Source organism: Lissotriton vulgaris, chromosome 5 (assembly GCF_964263255.1).
Source record: "Lissotriton vulgaris chromosome 5, aLisVul1.2, whole genome shotgun sequence".
Lineage (NCBI taxonomy): Eukaryota > Metazoa > Chordata > Amphibia > Caudata > Salamandridae > Lissotriton > Lissotriton vulgaris.
The window spans coordinates 1,560,723,309-1,560,745,773 of record NC_141693.1 but is presented as its reverse complement, the minus strand read 5'-3'; positions in this window follow the sequence as shown (position 1 = coordinate 1,560,745,773).

Here is a 22,465-nt window from a genome sequence, read left to right as displayed (position 1 = left end):
GTGTACAGTGTAGATTATCTAGGGCTGTGCTTCCAATGTGTTCTGTTCAATGGAGGATTTTGCTGGAAAAAGGTTTGTCTATATATTAAAGTGTTATAAAGCATCAGTAGACATGGGGCATAAACTGCTTGCTAGTCCTGATCTCTGTGCCGGGGGCAAGGGCAAAATAATTTAGCCCAGTTGTAAAACATTGGACCAATATTTGGGGTGGGTGACTGCCCACCTCAAGGAAGAATCACAATCGTTATCAAGATGAACCCTCAAAATCACAACATTAACATGAGCTCAAACCCCTGGTAACTATTGCACAGAGCAAAGAGGTTTAACTTAGGGCAATATGTAAAGTATTTAAGCAGAACCAAAAGAGTAATAAAGTCAAAATGTAGAACAATAAATATCCCAAACCAAATTAGAAAAATAGAGTAAAGCATAATAAGCAAAATGACACCACAATGACAAAATCAAATAAGGAGAACTGAGGATCTAAATGTTTTAAGTGTGAAGTAGCAATAGCTACAACAAAGCACAAAGTGCAAATGATAGTCAATGGTGACAATAGGCAGAGATCTAGGTGCAATTTGAGGCTGACCACGATGGAGTACAGGCGGGTACACTAACCAGGTTCATCCTGGGCAAACATTTTACCTTCTGATTTATTCTTTTAAGTCCCAATCCATCACAGGCATGCTTTTATAAATCCCCCAGGATCTCAGTGGAGGTGCTTAGAGACTCACAAGATATGAGGCAGAGACCAACAGAAGGTTCCGGTTCAGGTCTAGTTGCCTCTGGTCAGCTGGTTGCTTCCAGGAAAAGGATTCCTGCAGCAGCTTATTGTTTCCCTATTACCACACAGGAGGTCAGCCAACTGATCCCTGGAGTCTACTTTCATGTCTTGGTTTGAAGAGGGAGCAGGTCCAGTCCTTCAAGGCTTCTCTTAGGTCACAGACAGCAGATCCAGTCTCTTTTGTTTCTTCACAGGTCCAGAAGTGTTCTGAACTGAGTTGACACATTTATGACAGGAATCAGAAAGGGCTGTGGGGTGATTTCTCAGCACAAAGTAACCAATGGAGTGAAAGCTCCCCGGGCCTACCCTACCCACGTGGGAGTCTTCAGCTACACTCAACTTGGGCTCGGAGGGCTGGTGGTGTGTGTTGGGAGTGTACAATGGTAATCCTTGTGTCCTTACATATCTAACACTAAAATCCAGTTCAGAGCAGTTACTAAAGATATACAAACCCAGAGACAGGCATCTGGAAGGACAAAAGCAATGTCCCTCAGCAACCAGACAGTGGATACACGCAAATTTTCTTGCCATACTGGTCTCTCCCTTTCGTGTGCGCTCCAAGTGTTATATGTAAACCCAGAGACTAAAATCTGGTAACACAAAATCAGAGTCCTTTAGCAACAGACAGTGGATGCACAAGCATTGTATTTGGCATCCTCTTATACCCCTTTCAAGTGTGCCTCATGAGTTATATGTCAACTTGTGCGACCTGTTAAGCAATATTTGATATTGAAGCAGGATTTGAAACTATAATGTCAAAAAGGATGCCCATAGCCTTCACCCTGCATGTTCAGTAGATTTCAGAGGAGTCATCACGTACCATTCAGGTTAGCCTATTGTTTGCTCCAAGGAGGCATTTCACAATTGTCTGACTTCTATTCAAGGCTTTTCACTGGCTGGGAGAAGCTGGAGTGCCAATGCAAATTAGCCTCCAGAAACTCAGGCATGGAAAAAGTAACTATCTAAACATTACTTTTCCTTATTTTTTATCAAAAATCCAACTTCACCATTGAATTGGACTTTTTATAATAATTAAATATAATTTTTAAATATTTTTATTTTATTTTTATACCTGATCTCATGCAAGAGATACAGTATTGGTATTTTAATCTGTACTCTGGTGTTCTACATAGTACTGCTAGACCTGTCTAGCTTTTAAGGCCTTTTAAGGCATTGTCACTGTAGACACTGTAGACATGGTAATAAATGCGCCGGGGTGCCCCTTTGCTGGGGAAGCTATCTTAACATAACATAAATATTTTTTCTAAATGTCCCATTTTTAAATACAATGCACCCTGAATTACATAGGGTTGACTTACTAATATTTAAAAGAAAGGGGCCAGCGTTGTTGGGGACACAGATGGGCACAGTGAATCCAGACATTACAGTTCAGACATGGAGCGAGCCTGTGACCAGGACGGTGTGGGGAGTGCCACGGATGACACAAGCTCCAGTTCTTCAGATACAGAGTTATCTTCCGGTGGACACTCCCAAGTGGTGGCGGACCCCACAGGATTAGTTACACATTCATCCATGTCCGCCACCCCCAGTTCCATAGCCACCCTCCCTCTTGTGCCCCAAACAGTTGGCTGGGCATGCTCCCCTAAGAAGGGAGCCATCTAATTCGCTCAAGGCACCTCAGACCCTGCCCACCCTGCTGCGCTGAGTGAGGAGGCTATTGACCTCCTGAAAAACATCATTGTAGGTCAGCCGGCACTCCTGAATGCCATCCAGGGGCAAGGCACCCATCTGCAGCAGATGGTGGCTTACCCGGAAGGCATTCACAGTTCCGTCTGTCTTATAGAGATCTTTCCAGGCTCCGACCTCCTTACTCACTGCGTCATCAAGTCCACCCCAACCTTGTGTTCCTCCCCCTGGCCCATACCCATCCAAATATCCTGTTATCAAACCTGCCCAAAGCACATGCACACATTGCCACGCAGCCAGGCATACAGACCTAAGCAGCACATACACAAAAACAAATTACACACATCCAAATGCACAGACACCACACCCACCACTGAAAAGACCACAAACACATACTCACACCACTCCGCCCATTGCATCTCCAGGCAGCACAGGAGACAACACCCATGCATGCACACACCACACCCTCACCACCGCATCCCTACCTAGCACAGACACCTTCACACTCACAATCACCATCACATCACATCCATACGGACAACACAGACAACCACACCCACAGTAAACACCACATCAGCAGTCACAACACACACACCCTGCATTTCCACCGCACCAACATCCATAGATACATACATCACTCACACTATACACACCTAGGAAACTCAGACAGAAACAACCAGCAGACACATGAGAAAGAAGACATACCCATACTTGCAGAACATGCACCTAACACACATGCACCTGCACCCGCAACAGTCCCAAGCACATCAGACACTGACACTCCCTCTACCTCTTAGACCCCACTCTCTCCCAAATCCCTACCCAAGTTCCCCTCTGAGGAGTCAACCTTTCACCTGGCCTTCTGCCCTCCCAGCCCACCTACCACCCTTTCCACAAATCTTCAAACACCTGCCACACCCAAGCCCACCACTTTCACCTCCAAATCCACCCCTAGTCCAGACCCATCAACCCCTTCCAAAGGCCCCCCTTCAAAACGTCAGTCCACCCCTTCCGACTCCCAAACCCCTCTCCAAAACGTCAGTTCACCCATTCTTCTTTAAAAAATCCCCAACTTCCAAACCCAAGGACACCCCTCTCAAACCCAAACGTCCCCCTCCCAAGTAACATCATTGAGTTGCCTGCCATGCCCAATGGATGCCCCTTTGTAAGGAGGTTCCATGACAGTGGCATGAAGGGCAGGTTTAGTGGCACAGCAGTGGCCTGTACCACACTAAGTGAAAATGGACTGGCCATTGGTCTTTGGTTTAATGTGTCTAACTGTTTTTGCAAAATAAAGCATTTGCTTTGTTTAGAACATATTAGTCCTGCCATTACTTTTCTAAGTATTTGATGTTGTTGGATACATTGTGATGTGTGACTACAGTTGTGTTTGTTACATCCCTGATTGCTTATGAATGAATGAATGAATGAATGAATGAATGAAGGAATGAATGAATGAATGTGGGTTTTGTAGAGCGCATAGTAACCCGTAAGCATCCCAGCGCTATCACCAAGACAGCAGATTCGATGGGGTGTTCCGGGAGAGAAGAGGGGGGGAGGATCAGGGGAAAAAGGTGGGTTTTCAAAAGTTTTCTGAAGCGGATCCATTTGAGTGGTTAGTATGATCTGACCTTGGAACCAGTGCTGGAGTTACACAGGACAAAGGGAAATGTTCTATGGATGGATATGTGGGATGACATCCAATTGGGCCTGACATTGCATTGGGTGGTATTTCATATGGTAAGTATTTCAGCTTGGCCAATGTCAAAATCATTTAGCTTGCACTTCTTCCTATGATGTAGGTCGGATATGTGTTTGATATGTTCAAGTTAGTTTATTGTCCATCCACACATGGAAGTTTTTAAATTTCCATTTTGTTGTAAATATGTTTATTGAGTTTGTTAAAAACAAGACAAAAATGTGCCTATAGCGAAATAGCTTTACAATAGTCATTGGGTGATACCCATTGCAATATACTACAAAGTAGTGCCAAGAGGCGCTCGTACCATCCCAACAAGTGAATGAGTATATGCATACACAGTATCATATAGAAGACAATGTTATAACTTACCTTACACCTACTTTATTTTAATGTGAGACAAATGCTGTCACTGCTGTGAATGCTTTCACGACTTGCACTTACACATTACCCACATATGCATGGCACTTGGTTATGCCACCCTGATACACTTCAATCCACAGGACCTGTGCACATAGAGGTTTTGAGGCATGAGCAAAGTGGACTGTGGCCCAGAGCCACAGCCTTTAAGGGGTCCCCTAGTAGAGGCAGACCTAATCTGCAGTGAGTGTTTACATTGGGACCTTTGAATGCTTCTCACACAGATTATTTGAAATACCATTTACCTGACATTTGGAAAGTGGAGACCACTCGGTCACCCCGAACGTATGGATGGGTACCCCGATCCCCCGGGAAACCATTGCGGGCGGGGGGGCGTGTCCCGGCCGGTATGCCCATAGCGGCGTGGCCGGAGCACGCCCCTACCGCCCAAAAAGGGTTGTCCTAAACACCCGCCCGGAAGTCCGTGTACCGATGGGCGTGATGGGGGCGCGGCCCCGCCTTCCCGCTGCTGGGTAAAAGGCGCGGGAATCCAAGGAAGCGTCCTCTTGTTCCTGCGCTCTGAAGGCTGCACCACTCGTCGCTTGTGAGCCTTCAAGGGAACAAGCTGCAGTTTTTTGAACTTGTAATCGTTGTTTTTTCTGTTTCAGTCATCAAGGCGTAGCTGGAGTTCGAGTCACTTCGGGAAGACAGGCTGAGCTAAACGTTGAACGCGGACATGCCTGGCAAGAAGTCTGGAAAGAGCTCCGAGATGGAACGTATGCTGCGTACATTGGTGAACCAGGTTTCGGCGATGGACCGAAAGTTCGGTAAAGTAGACCAGCTTGGTCGCGGCTTGGCGGCCCTGAGGAAACAAGTTGAGGCTCAAGCTGCCCCCTCAGGGCGACCTAAGAGAGTCATAGGGCCGGCTTTGCCAAACGTTACCCCAGGGGGGGATAAGGGGAAAAAGAGGAGGGTGAAAGCGGGTCCTAGCGAGGCCCCAGTCCCGATGGAGGTACCACCGATCCCAGTAGCGCCAGCGGCCAGCCCGGTACCCACACCGGATGGGGGTTTGACAATCCCTGTGCTTATCACACCGCTGGAGGACGATCAAATGCCCCCTGAATTAGCGCTTCAGTTAGCTGCTGTGTTACCCTGGTTGAAAAAGGGAGCGGGTGTGGAAGACCCGGCCGAGGAAGCTAGACTGATTATTGAACAGTTACGGCAGACAAGGGATGCTGGGGCAGCGAACGTGCCTTCTATTTCCCCACAGGTGGCGAAGGTGGTCCCGGCAGATAACCAGGATAAGGCGACGGACACGGCTGGAAGTGCGGCGGGAGCCGGTAAGAGATCGCTACCGATGATGGGGGAGGGCGCGGTACCCTCAAGGCGGGAAAGCTTGGCGCAACATGTTCCCATGGTTACTAAAGAGATGGTGTGGGCCAACAAAAACATTAATATGTTTTCACTGTTGACTGATCATCGAGAGGTAGAATATGCCAAGACCCAGAAAGATTTATGGCACCCCAGCGTATGGCGGGCAAAAATGGCGGAATTCAGGGTCGAGGAGTCGATGATGAACTGGATCAGGGCCTTTTCTATCTTTGTAGCAATTATCACTGAAAGTACACCAGAACTGTTGAGTGACTTGGCTTGTTATCAGAGCAGGATCACGAACTTCCATGAGAAGTATGGAGGTGAGGAGTGGAAAGGGTATGACGTGGCTTTTAGAAAAGCAAAAGAGTTTAACGAGGCATTGACTTGGGATTGTGTGGATACGGTATCATGGCATGCGCAGCTCTTGCCAGGATCAGCGGGTGGTTCGGGGTCAAGCACGAATGGCTCCAGGGCATTTCCACAGAGGCAGTCACAGCCCTTTCGTCAGAACTACGGGGGGGAGTCTCAGCCTAGATCGGGTGGGAACGGAAAGAAGCGAGGGGTGTGTTGGGGTTTCAATAAGGGAACGTGTAGCAGGCCGCAAGGAACGTGTAGGTACCGGCACGCGTGCTCCGGTTGTGGTAACACCTCACACCCTGAAACTAGCTGCCGATCCAGGGCCAATGGCACCGGAGGCAAAGGGGATACCAAGCAGGATTGATACGGTGCCCCGGAAGCCCACATCTTCGCCCGTAGACATCTTGCCTTTGACCCCTTGGCTGAACAGATACCCTGATCATGTGTCCGCCGGGATTCTGCGAGATGGCTTCTCATATGGCTTCAGGATCCCGGCGGGTGATTTTCGAGGGACCGCTTCTTGTAAGAACCAACTGTCCTCAGCACAACCCGACGGTTGCCGCCAAAAAGATCGCCAAGGAGGTTAGCTTGGGGCGAGTGGCAGGACCTTTTTGTGACCCACCAACGGCTGATTTTGTGTGCTCCCCATTAGGGGTGGTGCCAAAAAGGGACCCGGGGGAGTACAGGCTCATTCATAATCTGTCGGCACCAAAGGGGGCTTCTGTCAATGAGGCAATCGACCCTGAGGTTTGCAGTGTAAAGTATGCATCTTTCGATGACGCAGTGGTGCTGTTGAATTGCTTAGGCCCCGGTGCATTGTTAGCAAAGTCAGACATTGAATCTGCATTCAGGTTGCTTCCGGTGCAACCCCAAGATCAGCGCCTGTTGGGTTTTACGTTTCAGGGGAAATATTACATGGCTAAGTGCATGCCAATGGGTTGTTCAATTTCGTGTGCCTATTTTGAAATGTTTAGCTCATTTCTGGAGTGGGTGTTCGCAAAGACCACAGGGCACCAACATGTGATGCATTATCTTGATGATTTCCTCTTTCTCGGCCCAGCGGGCCCTCGGGACTGTGCACGGGCATTGCAGGACTTCTGCGTGCTCATGCGGGGTTTCGCGGTTCCATTGGCGCCAGGTAAGACAGTGGGGCCGACTACCTCCCTGGAGTTTTTGGGCATAGAACTAGACTCCGTGGAGGGGTGCTTCCGCCTGCCGGCGGAGAAAATCGCCAAATTCAGGGCATCCTTGTTGCAGTGTCTCCGGACCAAGAAGGTGACATTGCACCAATTACAGCAGACAGTGGGTCAGCTTAACTTTGCATCAAGGGTGATACCGATGGCTCGCCCTTTCTCTCGATCCATTGCCCAGTCCATGGTAGGCCTCAGGGAAGGGCACCACCGCACGAGACTGTCGGCAGAGGTTCGCCAGGACATGCTCATTTGGCTGGCATTCCTGGCGGACTTCAACAGCCGAGTGGTCTGGAGCAAACCCCCAGCCTCGTCGGCGGAACTCGGCTTATGGACTGACTCGGCGGGCAGCGTGAGGTTTGGTGCGATCCTCGGAAACCGTTGGTCGGCACAAAGATAGCCGGCATGGTGGCAAACAAACGGATTGATGAGTAACATTGGCTTTCTAGAACTCTTCCCCATCTGGGTGGCTCTGTCGGCATGGCCGGAGGATTTCAGAGACCGCTCGGTGGTATTTTGGTCCGATAACATGACTGTGGTTGAGTGCATTAATCAGCAGGCAGCACGCTGAAAATGGACATTGCGATTGTTGAAAGAGATTGTGTTACGATGCTTGAGATTAAACGTACAGTTCAGGGCAAAACATGTGCCGGGTATACTGAATAATGCAGCTGATGCGCTCTCTCGTTTCAAAATGCAGGCTTTCAGGGATCGTTTACCCTCAGCGGAGCTAGTGGCGGCACCATTTCCCGAAGCACTATGGCAAATCGGTGCCCCGGACTACACAACCTTGTGGCAGCCAGTTTAGCCCCCAGAACACGGAAAGCTTATGAAGGGGCGTTCTGCTCGTACTGCGCCTTCTTGGGTCCGGCAGGGGAGCATAGATGGGGGCAGGAGGAGTCCTTTGTCCAATTTTTAGTGGCACTTCATGGCGAAGGCCGGTCGGCGGCAACCGCAATTCGGTATAAGGCCGCCATATCATTTATGGCACAGCTCCATAGGATCAGGGACCCGACGGACTCCTTTCTAGTCAGGAAGGCTCTGCACGGCTGGCGGTGCTTAGAGGGTTGCAGAAAAGATAACAGGCACCCGATAGGATTTGATAAGTTGACCACCTTGCTGGCTAAATTAGAAGAGACATGCTCCTCGCCTAGCGAGGTAATACTATTCCGGGCAGCGTTCGCATTGGCGTTCTATGGGGCCCTGCGGGTGAGCGAACTAGTGGCGGCAAATAAAAGAGATACGGAAGGAGGTCTGCGCAGGGATCACATCCAAGTAAGGGGGATTCTCTGCTGATCTCGATAGCCAGGTCAAAAACGGACCAGGAGGCCCAGGGGAATAGTGTTGTGTTGCAGCGCGCTCCAGGTAGTCCCGGTTGTCCAGTGAGGCATGTTGAGGCCTACCTAAAACAAAGGTTGACAACGTGGGGGGGGCCTTGCTGCGACATACGGACGGCACCCCGTTGACAAGGTTTCAGTTTCAGAGGGTGCTGGCAATTACGATTGCAGCAGCGGGCTTGTACCCGAGTGATTTTGGGACTCATTCATTCAGAATAGGGGCCGCTACAGAAGCTACGGCTCTAGGTCTGCAGGCAGACGAGGTGAAGCAGTTAGGCCGTTGGTCTTCGAATTGTTTCAAAAGGTACGTGCGACTGCACATGTTGTAAATTACTGATGAAGTGCACTCACGCTTGTTGTCTTTTGTTTGGATTACAGTTTCACGAGCCTGTGACGCAGGGCGGAAATTGGGACCGGCCCAGTATCAGCTAACCACCGCATCAGGATTACGGAATGGAAGACGGGTGGTCTGGGTCGTGGGCCACTCATACGTGAGGCGTGCCGGGGACATATGCAAGACAGGTGATGCGATCCACACATCTGAGGAATATGGGTTCAGGGTGTCCTTCCATGGGAAGGGCTGCCTCTGTATTGACCGACTGCAACGTTTTGTGGAGGAATTATTAGGGCGGCACAGGTCACCGCCATCTGTAGTCATAGTGCACATTGGGGGCAATGACTTGGTAAGACTGGGCAGACGAGCTTTAGTTGAGCACATACTTTCTGTAGTTAGCTGGTTAGCAAAAAAGCTCCCGGGATGTACGATTGCCTGGTCTGACATGATTCCCAGGAGGGTATGGCGGGGTGGTTTGTCCACGACAGCGTTGAACCATTCGGTAAAGAGGGTCAACAATAAAATGGAGAAATTGTTTCGCTCTGCTCATCTCCAAAGCATATCTCATGGGTGCATCTGGGGCGATCACTGTTATTCTGATGATGGGGTACACCTGTCCAGGGAGGGTAATGACTTACTGATAGGAGACATGATAGCTTGGCTAGTGGTTTTTTTTTTTTGTGAACCTTTATTAGTAGTACAAGCATTTACAAGTATGGGCCTACAACCAACCCGGCCGGCCGCTAAACAGAGCAAGAATAAAGCAAGCAATATGAAAGTTATAGCAGTTCGAAATCCGGGGTAATAAAAATACCAGGGCAGATCTTGTAATCCGGCACACAAACTTGAATCAGGATTTGAGAGGTTCATTTTCAAAATAAGGAACTAAAAAGGGTGTCTCACAGTCGTACTCAGTCCTACAATACTGCCCACGAATCAGGATATCTACAAACAGTACAGATACAAAGGAAATATCGGGGGTAGGATATTCAGAACAGGAGAAATGCGGGCACAATCCCGGCACATAGCAAAGCTGAACCCCAACCCTCTAAACTAAACAGATTGCAGAGACCATGAGCGACAACAACACTAAAAAGAGAAGAGAGACTAAAGGGCCATAGAAACAAAGACCGAACAAACAACCACCCCCAACCCCCAACCCTGCACACCCGCAGAAGGCCATGGCCTACCCCCCCCCACAGCGTGCCTGTCGCCCTAATAGAGACCCGACATATAGAAAGAGAGAGAAAGGAAAGAAAAAAGAATAGATAAACGGAGGAGGGCCCTCGATCTTGCCGCCCGACCCCGCCCCTCGCCCCTACGCCCAGGAAAATCCCAGAAACAAAGTAATACAATAACAAGGAACATCAAGTCCCGGCCACGACAGTGATGAAATCCCGGTCAAACATACCCACTACACCGTCTGTCAACAATAAAGCGAATAGATTATGAACCACATCATCCCTGACCCTGTCTGGCAATGGTACCGCCAGAAGTCCACTCGTCAATCGGTTCACAGAACAGCCCGGAAGGTCCAAAAGATCTGGGCGGGTCAGGTCGAAGCATAGCCATAGAAAAGTACAGCATCCCAAACCCATCCAAGTTTCGTCAGCGAAGATCCGGTAGTATCGACGTCGTCCCCAAGAACTTCCAAAAGTTCACAAACAGTAGTACCATCCAGGAAAGGAGAGTCACACAGTCCGGCAATCGCCACGACATAGCTTGGACAGTCCAATAAGGAGGATAGCATGTTATCTCCAGCCGCCAGTTGAACATGTGTCCCGAGGAGACATCCACTTGTAGATCCATGTCGGCCCGAGCGGTCACGGGAGCCGGGTCTTCCAGTGGCTCCCGGTATCCGGGCAGAACCGGGACTCCCTCCATAGACATAGCTGCGGGTTCGTTTGCAGTCCCATGGGATCGGACTATATCTGTTAGGGACGGCGAGACAGCGATGGCGGCCATTCTGCTACCCAGGTCCTGAGCATGCCAAATCAGGGACTCGTGCAAAACCGTTAGGGCAGCCAATACGTACTTGGATGTGGGCTCTTGCGCTCGTTGCAAGCATCCCGGGCCCCCTCCATGAGACAACTGTCCGACACGGACATGGACCGCAGAGAGGGGCACCAGCCGCCATGTTAGTCAATTTGGCCCCGTCCCTCTTCACCGCACTCAGGGACCAGACACCAGTGCGGGGCGTCGTGGGACAGACCACCGGGGCTCAAAACAGTGAGGCAGGCTCCCGAAAGGAGAGTCACCAAAAGGCTAACATCCCTGCCGCGCCCCGGGAGTCGCCCACCTATATCGGGAGCAATCCTTGGCTATGCCCGGGCAAAGAGTTTGGGGAGGGGGCAGGAGTCATGCGCCCCCTCTGACCCTGCTTCGCCACATTGCCCCTCAAGGGTCACCGTCAAGTGGACCGGGCCTTCGCCGCTTCAGCGGCCCTTCAAGTCAACGGCACCCTCCGGCCGGCTCTTCACCGCCACCCGCGGCCGTTGTTGTTGCATTCGCGGCCGGATGCACGTCCAGGTCAACGCCCCGGTCTCTTCACCACGTGGGCCGCAGAGCAGTCAGGGACAGTTCTCAGGGCCTACCGCACGCAGGAGCCTCAGAAGCAGACGGTAAGTGGTCGTTATTCTTCTCCTGCTAAAGTATGCCTCCGTAGCTCAGGATAAACGTCAGGATATACGTTTGGGGCGAAGGGGTTCACGGAGCCGAGCGACTATGCGGCCATTTCGGATGCCCGCTTGGCTCCTCCCCCTTGGCTAGTGGGTTTGAGGAGACATGACCTATAGGAGGTATGGGGGGGCCAGATAGTCGGTCAACTATCTGGCCTGTGGCAGTAAGGTCATGAACGGTGAGCAGTGATTTCAAGGTCCCTAGGGGGGCGCCACCCACTATGGATGGGAGCGCCCGGGGGGAGGCGGCCATTGGCCCCTCCCACGGGGGCGGCACCCATTACAGATGGGTCACCCAGGGGGAGATGGCCATTGGCCCCTCCCTGGGGGAGATGGCCATTGGCCCCTCCCTGGGGGAGACGGCTATATGCCCCTCCCCAGAATTTCCCGGGGGCCGGATAGCCGCTCCGGCAGAAGAGAGTGCGGGGAAAGGGGGGGGGTGTCCACGCTGTCCTTCTTATGGATACCTCGCACGGGAACTCGGACGACCTTAAGATGACGTCGAGTGAAAAGGGGCCCCCACGACAAGGGAAGTTACAGTTGGCTGCGAGGGTAAAGTCCTCTGCGCATGCGCCACTCACACGTGAGGGCGGGAATTTGGTGATAGGGATCTGACACCGGTTAAGACCTTGCCGTTGGCCCTTAATGTTAGGATGTACAAATTCGAATGTAATGCATTTGTCATGATGTTAGACTCGGCTAGGAAATCTTTGTATTAGAGATTTGTTAAGGTTAGCCTGAATACCTGTCTTCATCAAATGTAATTGAAGTTGAATTTGTACATACATGAAACGTTTTAATTTAAAGTTTAAATTTTGTTTCATATTTTAATAAATACGTCCGGGGGGGTCGTGAGGCCCCCCTGCCTTCCAAAAGTTCAAAACTGTGTCTGTCTCCTCCCATTGGGATCGGTGTTGGAAGGGGTGGCGGGCATCCCGGCCCATAAGCTTTTAATGCGGGTGATGTTTGACAGTCCATTACCGATGTGAGAGTCCATTATAGAAATTTAGCAGAAAAGGTGTGTTTCAGTTTCATGACACATTTCTATAGATGTATCTTTGATATCACAACAGTACCTTGAAGTACTGAAAATTATTCACCACCTCCCAATTACAGTTATCGTCACAACCAATCCCATTTGCATTACCAATAACCAGTCGGTTGGCAGTGTAGATGGTCCAAGCATTTATTAGACAAAGACAAACTCTGCCAGAGAAGCTCCTTGTGACCTAACCCCACGAGGTCCGCCAAGAAGACTGCTGGCACATTATCAGAACATCATGTATATACAGTTGCATTTGAAGAATCATTGCCCAAGATGGAAAAATACAAGCTGGTACAGTTTGGTGCATGAAGGAAAGACCATATATGGCAGACAAAGCGCTCTTGGTTTCGCTCATCCTAGATTAGCAAGGTCGGCCGGGCGACTCCCTTCTGCCAGCTTCTGAACAGCCTGCCCCGCACCCCTCCTGGAATGTGCTTATCAGGCCCTCCTCTGCTACCTACAACCTTGACGGGCCTAACGAGCTGAAACAGCAATTCTGCAACAGTTGGCGTATTTCTCAGGAGAATGCTTTCCAATATAGGGAAGTGAACGGGGGCTGTTAATACAGGACTCCGAGCGAGGCCACAAAATGGCGTCGGTCGGGACAACAAAACGTAAAATGTAAAGGCCAATGCAAGCTAAGGTCCTAGAACGTGACAGATGGAAATATGCTAATGTGTATGTGCATATACTAATAGGTTTAGATACATCATGCTAATTCTAACACATCGATTATAGGAACTATATCGTTGTACCTTGAGCTAGTTCCTCAAACCCTCCTTTTAGCGTGGTGTAGCTAAATAGTTAGGACAAAAAAAATCTAATCTTCAAAGATATCTTCATTGATTGTCATCAGCTCATTTATTTCCTGTTGCAACATCTGGACTTTGGTTGGTATACAAATGGTAGCGGCCCTGGAAGCACAGTAGGAACAACATGCCTGGCCGCACTGCAACAGGACACAGCAGGTAAAAATAATACCGGCTGCTCCGCACAGAATTAACAAAATCTTCCATCCCCAGGTTGTCAGAAGTCCCCAGAACCACCCAGACAGTGACCAGGAACCATTATCGACATGCATGTCAGAGGCAATGCGATGCAATTTCTGAATGGCCAAATGAACAGAGGGGGCGGAGTCAGGAATATACACGCAGCAAGAGCTGCCAATCATGCAGCATGCTCCACCGCGGTCAGCTAAGATGACGTCTAAAACCATGCGGTTTTGGAGCGCAACGAGCGTCGTCGCCTGAAGCTCAGCCGTAAGGTTGGTCATGATGTCAGTAGTTATATTAATGACATTTTCCACTATCCTGGACAGTCTTCGAATTTCTCTGCTATTAAGAATTGGGCCCCAGAATGGCACTAACACCTTGCTAAAATCTGTAAATTGCTGCAAAGAGGTGTCAGTTTGGTCGACCTCAGTCTTAATAAGCTGCCTGCGCTGCCTTAGGGGCACCACTGAAGGCGTTGGGGCCATAGAGCGCAACCGGTGTGTACGATGGTAATCTTAAGGTGCTATGTACACAGACGGATAGAGGAAGGACATGTAACACCGTCCTGCCCAATTTCGAGGTAACCTGGTGTATGCATTTTCACCGCAGACGAAATAAACATTGGGCGGGGTGACCAACGGAGGGCAAATGCGTTTTCGTAAACGATAGGTGTAGTTGCAAATGCTCTCCCCAACCTGCACTCTGCCTATCCCTTGTACACAGAATACTGAGGAAACATTCAGGATAGGAATAGGTACAGCACGATGTCTAGTAAAATTTCGCTCAAGAAACAACTGGAAGTACTGGGATGCATTGAAATTTCTAAAGTCATAAAGTTCTTCCTCCATCCAAACCTCATCTCTAACTGCTAGATATTTATGCATACAAGCCTGTGGGTCTATATATCCCCAACCCCCACGACCACTTTTATTAAAGCCATAATGTGCATCAATGTACTCGTACATCAAGTTATGCTCATTGTAGTCCAAAGTTTTTCGCTGCTCACCCCATGGCGGTATATAGCCGAAAACAGCCTAAACCATGCTTCACAGCTTCCTAAATAGGTCATGGGTAATGAGAGGAATAAATCATGATTATGAACCACCGAGGGCAAGAGCCCACACACCCAGCAATCAGTGGTGTTAGCAACACTGTGAGTTTGATGAAGCATCTCAACAAAAACATTCTTGGTATAAGTCTGGCGATGACGCTCTTTTTGTGGGGTGCTAAAGTGTATAGGAGATGCTCAGAGGGGGCAACAGTAGTTGGTAGAAATTTCTGCAAAGGGTACTCATGTTCCAGACAAATAAACCCATGAACACAGCTATTATGACAGCAATTACTACTACAAATGCAACCTTGACCTTTATGGTCCATGTCGAAAACATTGGTTCATAAAAAGGTATATAACGTGGGGCAATTGTAATTTCTTCTTCTAGTACAGGTCGGCCAAAAGGGTACATCCCTAGCTAAAAGAATCCTAAAGAGGAGTCCGGGCCTAGCAGTCCGTCCTGCCAGAGGGTTCTTCTCCCTGTGTCCGTTAGAGCCTCACAGGCAGGCTCTCATCGTTTCCCAAATGAACCAAAAGAAGGTGGTCTGAAGTTATTTTGTGCGACAACCTGGCCTTTTCGTTGGCGCCAGTCTTTCTTTCTGAACAGAGCACAGTGATCAAAGTTCCACCTCTCAGCGCGTTCAGTCCAGGGTCTCGCTCAGCACCTCAGACCAGCAAGCTAACAAGCCCTGTCTAAGCAATCAAGTCTTTCCTTATCTCCTGACGCTGGGGTCTGAGGTACCGGTTTTCTGCTTTCTCGGCCGCAGGTTGTATCGCACACTACCCGGCACTTCCTGATCAGAAAACAACACACCAGATACTTTCTGAGAATTTTCAGGTGCAGGGGCACCGGGAGCAGGATTCGAAGCTCCAACAGATTCAGTAGAAACCAAGTTGTCTGGCCTCGCCACCTTCTCCTCTAGCCTTGTCGCAATCTCACAGGCGTCGGAAAAGGGCACAAATGCAGTAGCTTTCTCACTCTCCTGCGTCAGAATATCCCCTGCACGTTGCTGATCATAAGGAAGTGGAATTGGCAGCCTTTTTAGATGTGAAACATGAAGCCAATGCTTCTTCCCGTCCACTTTAACCGCCGTCCGGGTAGCCAGAAGAATCTGACGGGGCTCGGACCACCTTGGAGCCAGGCTGGAGTCTCGCTCAAATTTCTTCACCAGTACCCACTGGCCGGGTTGTAGTCGATGTCCGGGGCCCTCTGGCAGCGGCTGCAGTACGGAGGCTACCTGCTGATGAACAGAACGAAGGTCTTTAGTTAAAGCGTAAAGGTAATCAATCAACATAGGATATTCAATATCAGAAAAAGACCGTGGCCTGGGCACCCCCCACACATTCGCCGGCCTCCCAAAAACAATTTCATAAGGTGATAGACCAGATCGAGAATGAGGGGTAACCCGCAAGGACATGAGTGCTAAAGGCAAGGTGTCAGGCCATTTCAATCCTGTACTTTGGCCATTTTTAGTTTGAGCGTGCCATTGTATTTTTCCACAAGTCCAGCTGATTGGGGGTGCCGGGCAGCGTGGAATTTCTGTTTAATCTGTAGGCCTTCACAGATGTGCTTAACCAGGGCCCCATGGAAGTGTCCCCCGTTATCTGACCAGATCAAGCGGGGTAAACCAAAGCGGGCAGGAATTCTTTGAGGAGGGCTTTTGCTGTGGCCATTGCCGTGTTTTCTTTGGTGGGGTAGGCCTCGACCCATTTGCTAAAGGCACAGACAACCACTAAAACGTATTTCAAGTTGTTAACGCGCTCCATATGAATATAATCCATCTGGAGTACCTCGAAAGGCAGTGTCAGGGGTGCAAAATTCCCGCTCAAGACATTTTCTCCCTTCCCCGGATTGTGTCGCAGACACACCATACAGTATTGGACCAACGGACAGCCGTCCTTTGAATGTTAGGGTTGTTCCAAACTGGGTCCAAAAGCCCGCAGATACCTTTCGCTCCTATGTGTGCAGGACCATGCGCCATAGTTACAACGACCTGCACTAGTGCGTTGGGCAATAACCATCTTTGTTTCTCTGTCAGATCGACCCAGCAATTATTCTCATCCAATCTTCCTACCTCCTTTTCCCATTTCTCCAATTCAGCGGGTGTAGCTTCCTGCTGTAACACCCTCACACTTTCCATGGTGTTATCGAACAACTCAGAGTCCTCCACCCACCTCGCAGAAGTATTCACAAACATTTTTGACATTAGGGACTGTGCTGTCTGCTTGGCCACCTGATCCGCAAAGGCATTCCCTTCCCCCACCTCATCTACTATTGCTTTGTGCGCACTGCATTTAATGATGGCTACTTTCTTAGGCAAGGTGAGGGCATCTAGCAATCGTAGCACCAAGGGACCATTCTGTATCTTTTGACCATGGGAAGTAAGAAAACTCCGCTCCCTCCACAGCTGCCCAAAGCTATGGGCCACACCAAAGGCGTATTGGCTGTCAGTATAAATGTTGACCTCAAGTCCCTCGCTCAATTCGCAGGCTCGCAGGAGGGCCAAGAGTTCAGCTGCTTGGGCTGACCGATGCGGGACTCGAAATGTTTCGACTACTGTCTTTAGAGTCGTAATTGCATATTCAGCTGTTGTTGTTCCATCTGCCAATTTAAAACAGGACCCATCTACATACAATTCCCCCTGGGGTTCAAGTAGGGGGGTGTCTGTTAAATCAATCCTGCCTTTAGTTTCTTCTTCTGTGCGAAAAATACAATCATGTATGTCATCATTATGTTCACCCGTAGGGAGTGGCAACAGGGTGGCCGGATTCAACGTTGCACATCGGGTGATCGTGATGTGTGGTGCGAATAGTGTTAACTCGTATCCAGTGAGGCGTGCGCTTGTGAGATGCTGTGGTTTTGTTTTGTTTAGCAATGTATCTACAGCATGCGGTACCATCACTGTTAGGTTGGAATTTAAAATGAGTCCTTCTAACTGCCGGATGGCCACCGCAACAGCTGCTGTGGCCCTCAGACAGCTAGGAAGTGCTCTTGCGACATTATCCAATGTAGCTGACAAATAGGCGCAAGGTCTTTGCTTACCACCAAAGTCCTGCGCTAACACTGACAGTGAACAACCATCGACCTCATGCACGTATAGTACAAAAGGTTTACGGTAGTCAGGAGTGCCCAAGACAGGGGCGGAGCAAAGAGCAGTTTTTAAAGATTCAAAAGAGTGCTGACATTCATCCGTCCAGGGAAGGGGTTCATGCACATCCTTAGTAGTCAGATGCAACAGAGGTTTAGCAAAAAGGGAAAAATTAGGTATCCATTGGCGACAGTAAGATGTTATGCCAAGAAAATCGCGAACTTCGCGTTGCGTGCAAGGGACAGACATTGTAGCAATGGTAGTAATACGTTCAGGTGTTAGTCGTCAACCCTCCTTCGATAGCAGATGACCGAGGTAGGTCACCTCCTGTCGACAGTATTGGAATTTTGACAGGGAGACCTTATTTCCCTTTGCAGCAAAATGATGTAACAACTTAACGGTCGCATCCTTGCAACCCTCTTCCGTATCCGAAGCGATCAGGAGATCGTCCACGTATTGCAGTAGGACGTTACCCTGTGGCAAGTCCAAGTCATCCAGCAAAGCTTTGAGGGCTTGGCTGTATATACTCGGGCTCTCAGTATAGCCTTGTGGTGCGCGACAGAAGCGGAAGCTGCGGCCAGATAACGAGAATCCGAAAATCTGCCTGCTATCGGGATGAATGGGAATACTGAAGAAGGCATTTTTCAGATCAATGACCGAAAAATATTGTGCGGTCGGTGGAATCATCGTAAGGATGGTGGTAATGTCAGTCACCACTGGATACTGCGGCACCACAATCTTATTGACAGCTCTAAGGTCAATCACAAAATGGTAAGCAGCATCTTGTCCTGGTATGCTGGAATCAGAATTCCTTTTCAAAATCGGAAGAATGGGGCTATTGCACACATTTCCGGCTGTTTCTTCCACCACTCCCTTGTCAATCAAATCCTGAATTATAGATAGCAACGCCCTCTCACCTGCCGGTGTAATCTTGTACTGCGGAATGCGTGGCAGTTTTGCCCCTTGTTTCAGCGTGATGTGAACCGGGGGAATGTCTAACTTACCAACATCAGCATCCCCTGTTGCCCAAAGTGTGGCTGGGATGCCATCGAACTCCGGGGGCAGGGGCTCATTTTTAGCAAAGCATTGTTTCAGATATTCAGTACAAGGTCTGATCGTCAAATATACCCCATCAGCAGAACAATGAATGGTCGCGTTTAGCTTTTTCAACATATCCAAACCCAACAAATTTTCTCCACAATGTGAGGTAAGCAAGAGTGGAGTGTCGACGGTGGCAGGGCCAATCGAGAAGGGAAGAGGTTTGGAAATGGGACTGACCACCGGGACTGCTGAGAATCCCACTGAAATGTTATTTTGCCCAGACAGAGTCACCCATGGAACCAACGATCGAGCAACGGAACTATTCATTGCCCCCGTGTCAATTAGGAAATTTTCAGAAGTCCCCAACACCTCCCCTTTTACATAGGGTCCCTTTTGATTGACCGGGATCGACACTTGGCCCCTACTCTGTCCCTGGCTGTCCTATGCTTGTGTATACGAATCCTGATCCTCATATTCATAATCGTTATGATAGTACTGCCGGTCTTGACCTTTATCAAAGTGATTACGCTCAGACTTGCCTGAACCCTCTTCTCTGCGCATATCGTTCCGGTCAGGGCCTCCCCGTCCACGTCCTCGCCCTCGGAATGCTCCGTTCTGAGCAAGTAACAGTGGACACTGTGCTTTCCAATGCCCCTCCTCTTTACAATAGGAACACTGGTTCAAACCCACAGTTGGAGCCCCGCCCGCGCCTCGGCCCACACCCGTCCCTCGGGACACGGGTCCCCGAGTTCCTCTCCCCCCTCCTTGTCCCCGCACGACCTGCTGCAGTAGCACTCGTGTTTTCAAATCCTTGGCCTTTTTCTCCACTTTCTCTTTACATTCATTCTCTCTATGTTGGTAGTACTGGGCCATGCTCAAAATTACAGAAGGGGTTGAGGTAGTCTAGGTACTTTCCGCGGCTTGTAGACGTGCGGAAACTTCCGGGGCCAAGTTCGTAAAAAATGTATTCACAAACAGTCTAATTCCACCCTCGGTCGCTAGATCTTGTCCACTAAAATCGATAAAAACTCCTTCAAACCTCGTAAAAAAATCGGACACACTTTCGTCCTTCTTTTGTTTGCAAGCAGTTAATTTGTCCCAATCGACTTTTCTTGGAGGTATCAGAGTGTGCATAAAGGCGATAATTCTCGCCGGTAGGGATGTTATTTCAACCCTAGGCTTGTCTCCTGGTTTGCGATCCCTGTCCCATACTCGTAGCTCATCCCACGTACCCCCTAATTCGGCGTGATCAGAGTTGTGCACCTGTCGCCATATATCCACCGGCACAAGCAAACCAAAGAACAGCTCCAACATCTGCTAATGTCATAACAGCCGAGGCAGCAGCCTCGGTCAGTTCCTTGTAATAGGCTGTAGGGTTCTTGCGAGGGTCGGGCAGTTGGGATTTCAATGAAAGGACCTCACTCGTTTTCCATGGAGTGTACACCCATTGCTCCTGAAACCTGGCGTCTACTCGTTGCCGAGTAATGACCTGATTATCATCGCGCAGTTCGGGAACCTCGGGATGATAAATGGGATGGACCTCTCGCATGGGGTGCTGCGAGGTCCACTGAGTCAAGGGGTGTTCTGAAGTCCATTGGGACATTTCAAAAATAATCTTCCCCTGTATTGGACCATAGTGACGACGTTTTTATACACTTCCTGCGGACTCAAATTAAACCTATAAGTCCAATCACGAATCTCATACAATATTTGAGGAGCGCTCCCATTGCTAAAGCTGACCTCCCAAGCCCAAATGAGGGAATTTGACATTTGAAACACCACGTGTTGTTGCATTACGGGCTCCAAATCTTTCACAGTGCTCCATATGTCTTCTACTGTATATGCGTTATTCCTGATCCATTGGACAGCTTGATCAGCTAACGCTTCCTTCTCTCCATAGGCCACGGATGACCTGGTAAATAACTGTTTACCTTCCAACCCCCCTAATGCCCCTTTCGGAGTCTGATCTGCCACACCGGGCGTGGTGCTAGCTGATTGAGAGACCCCTATGGGACTTGGTATGCTCAGTTGTACTCGGGGGAATGGATAGGTCGATTTAGAATCAGGGATAAGAGTGGCCATGCCCCCAGGTGAGGGAAACAGGATGTTCGTGTCACGGCTAGGGGTGGTGGAACTCTGATCCACGGGTGCCGATGCCGGTGGTACAGCGGCTGCCTGGACGGGGACCGCAGGGTATATGCGTTGCGGGGCATATGGCGGAGGAGGTCTTTGATCTAGTAGATCCTCAATCTCGTCTTCAGCTTCATTTCTTGTTACATAGCTTTTGTCGACCTGCAACCTAAATCGTCTATCTTCCATCTCTATGTTCTTTTCTGTTTCACTCTTGTCATGTGCAATAGCTTTCTGCGTAATAGTTTGCCCTTGCTGAACCTTAAGTAATTTTTCTGATCTAATACGTCTCCTTTTTGCTTCTTTCTGCCACTTATTCAGAGTATCAAACATAGCCTGTCGGCTGCGCTTGACGAAAAGACGTTCTTGTAAATACTGAATCTTCTTCTCATCAAAAGATCCAGTCTTTGGCCACTGTAATTCTATGTTATCCTTGGTGTACTTATGCCACAAGGAATTAAAGAGAAGGGGACCAATACCGTGCTTGCAATACATATCGTGGCTGGGTGTACCTTCCGGAGGAGAAGGTTGGCTTTCGTCCAATCTCATGCTCTCTGGGCGGAAACAGCCAAAGCACAGTTTGCTGAGACACAGCATTGTCCCTTTCTATACTAAGTCAACTGGAAAGGAATCAAATGTTATTATTCAAGAAAATTGAACCAAATTGTATTCAACACAATTTCATCAAACACATGGCCATGTTTTCATTCATTCAACGTACATTTTCCAACATACATAAAACAAAACGTGCTGTATACAAACGAGAGACAAATAGTATACCAATATCCTGCAACCAGAAAGGGCGGAGCCCGTCGACTCCTGCCCGTGGAGAACTCTTTGATGCAATATTCAAAAGCCACAAAATTAATGTTCAATAACAGTCTTGTCCTTAGACTGCCTGGAGATAGTTTACACAGGTTTCTAAACCACAGACCAACCTACAGGCCATCCGGCAGTATTCATGGTTCACCTCCCGGACTATGCTGGCTAAGCCCGCTTTTACAAGCGCTGCTCCAGATTTGTCCGAGCGCTACCCAATCTCAACTGTCGGCGTTCCCGAGGACAATCCGGCCCAAGTGCGAACCGCAGTCTCCCACAAGAAAGGCGTGTAATCGCTATCTCCAGTTTTTCGCAACAGCCAAACCAGGGGCATCTACACATGCAATCTCAATATTGCCCCGTCAGACCCTCTTTTCAGAGTATCTCCGTGACTATCAGTCACCAAAATGCCAAGTACCAAGTCCAGAATCCAACACAAGACAGGACAAAACACTCACCTGGTGCACGCAGGTCTGATTGCACGTTCTCCACTGCCAACTCTCAATAAGGCCAACGCGGCTGGTTCTCGGGTCACACC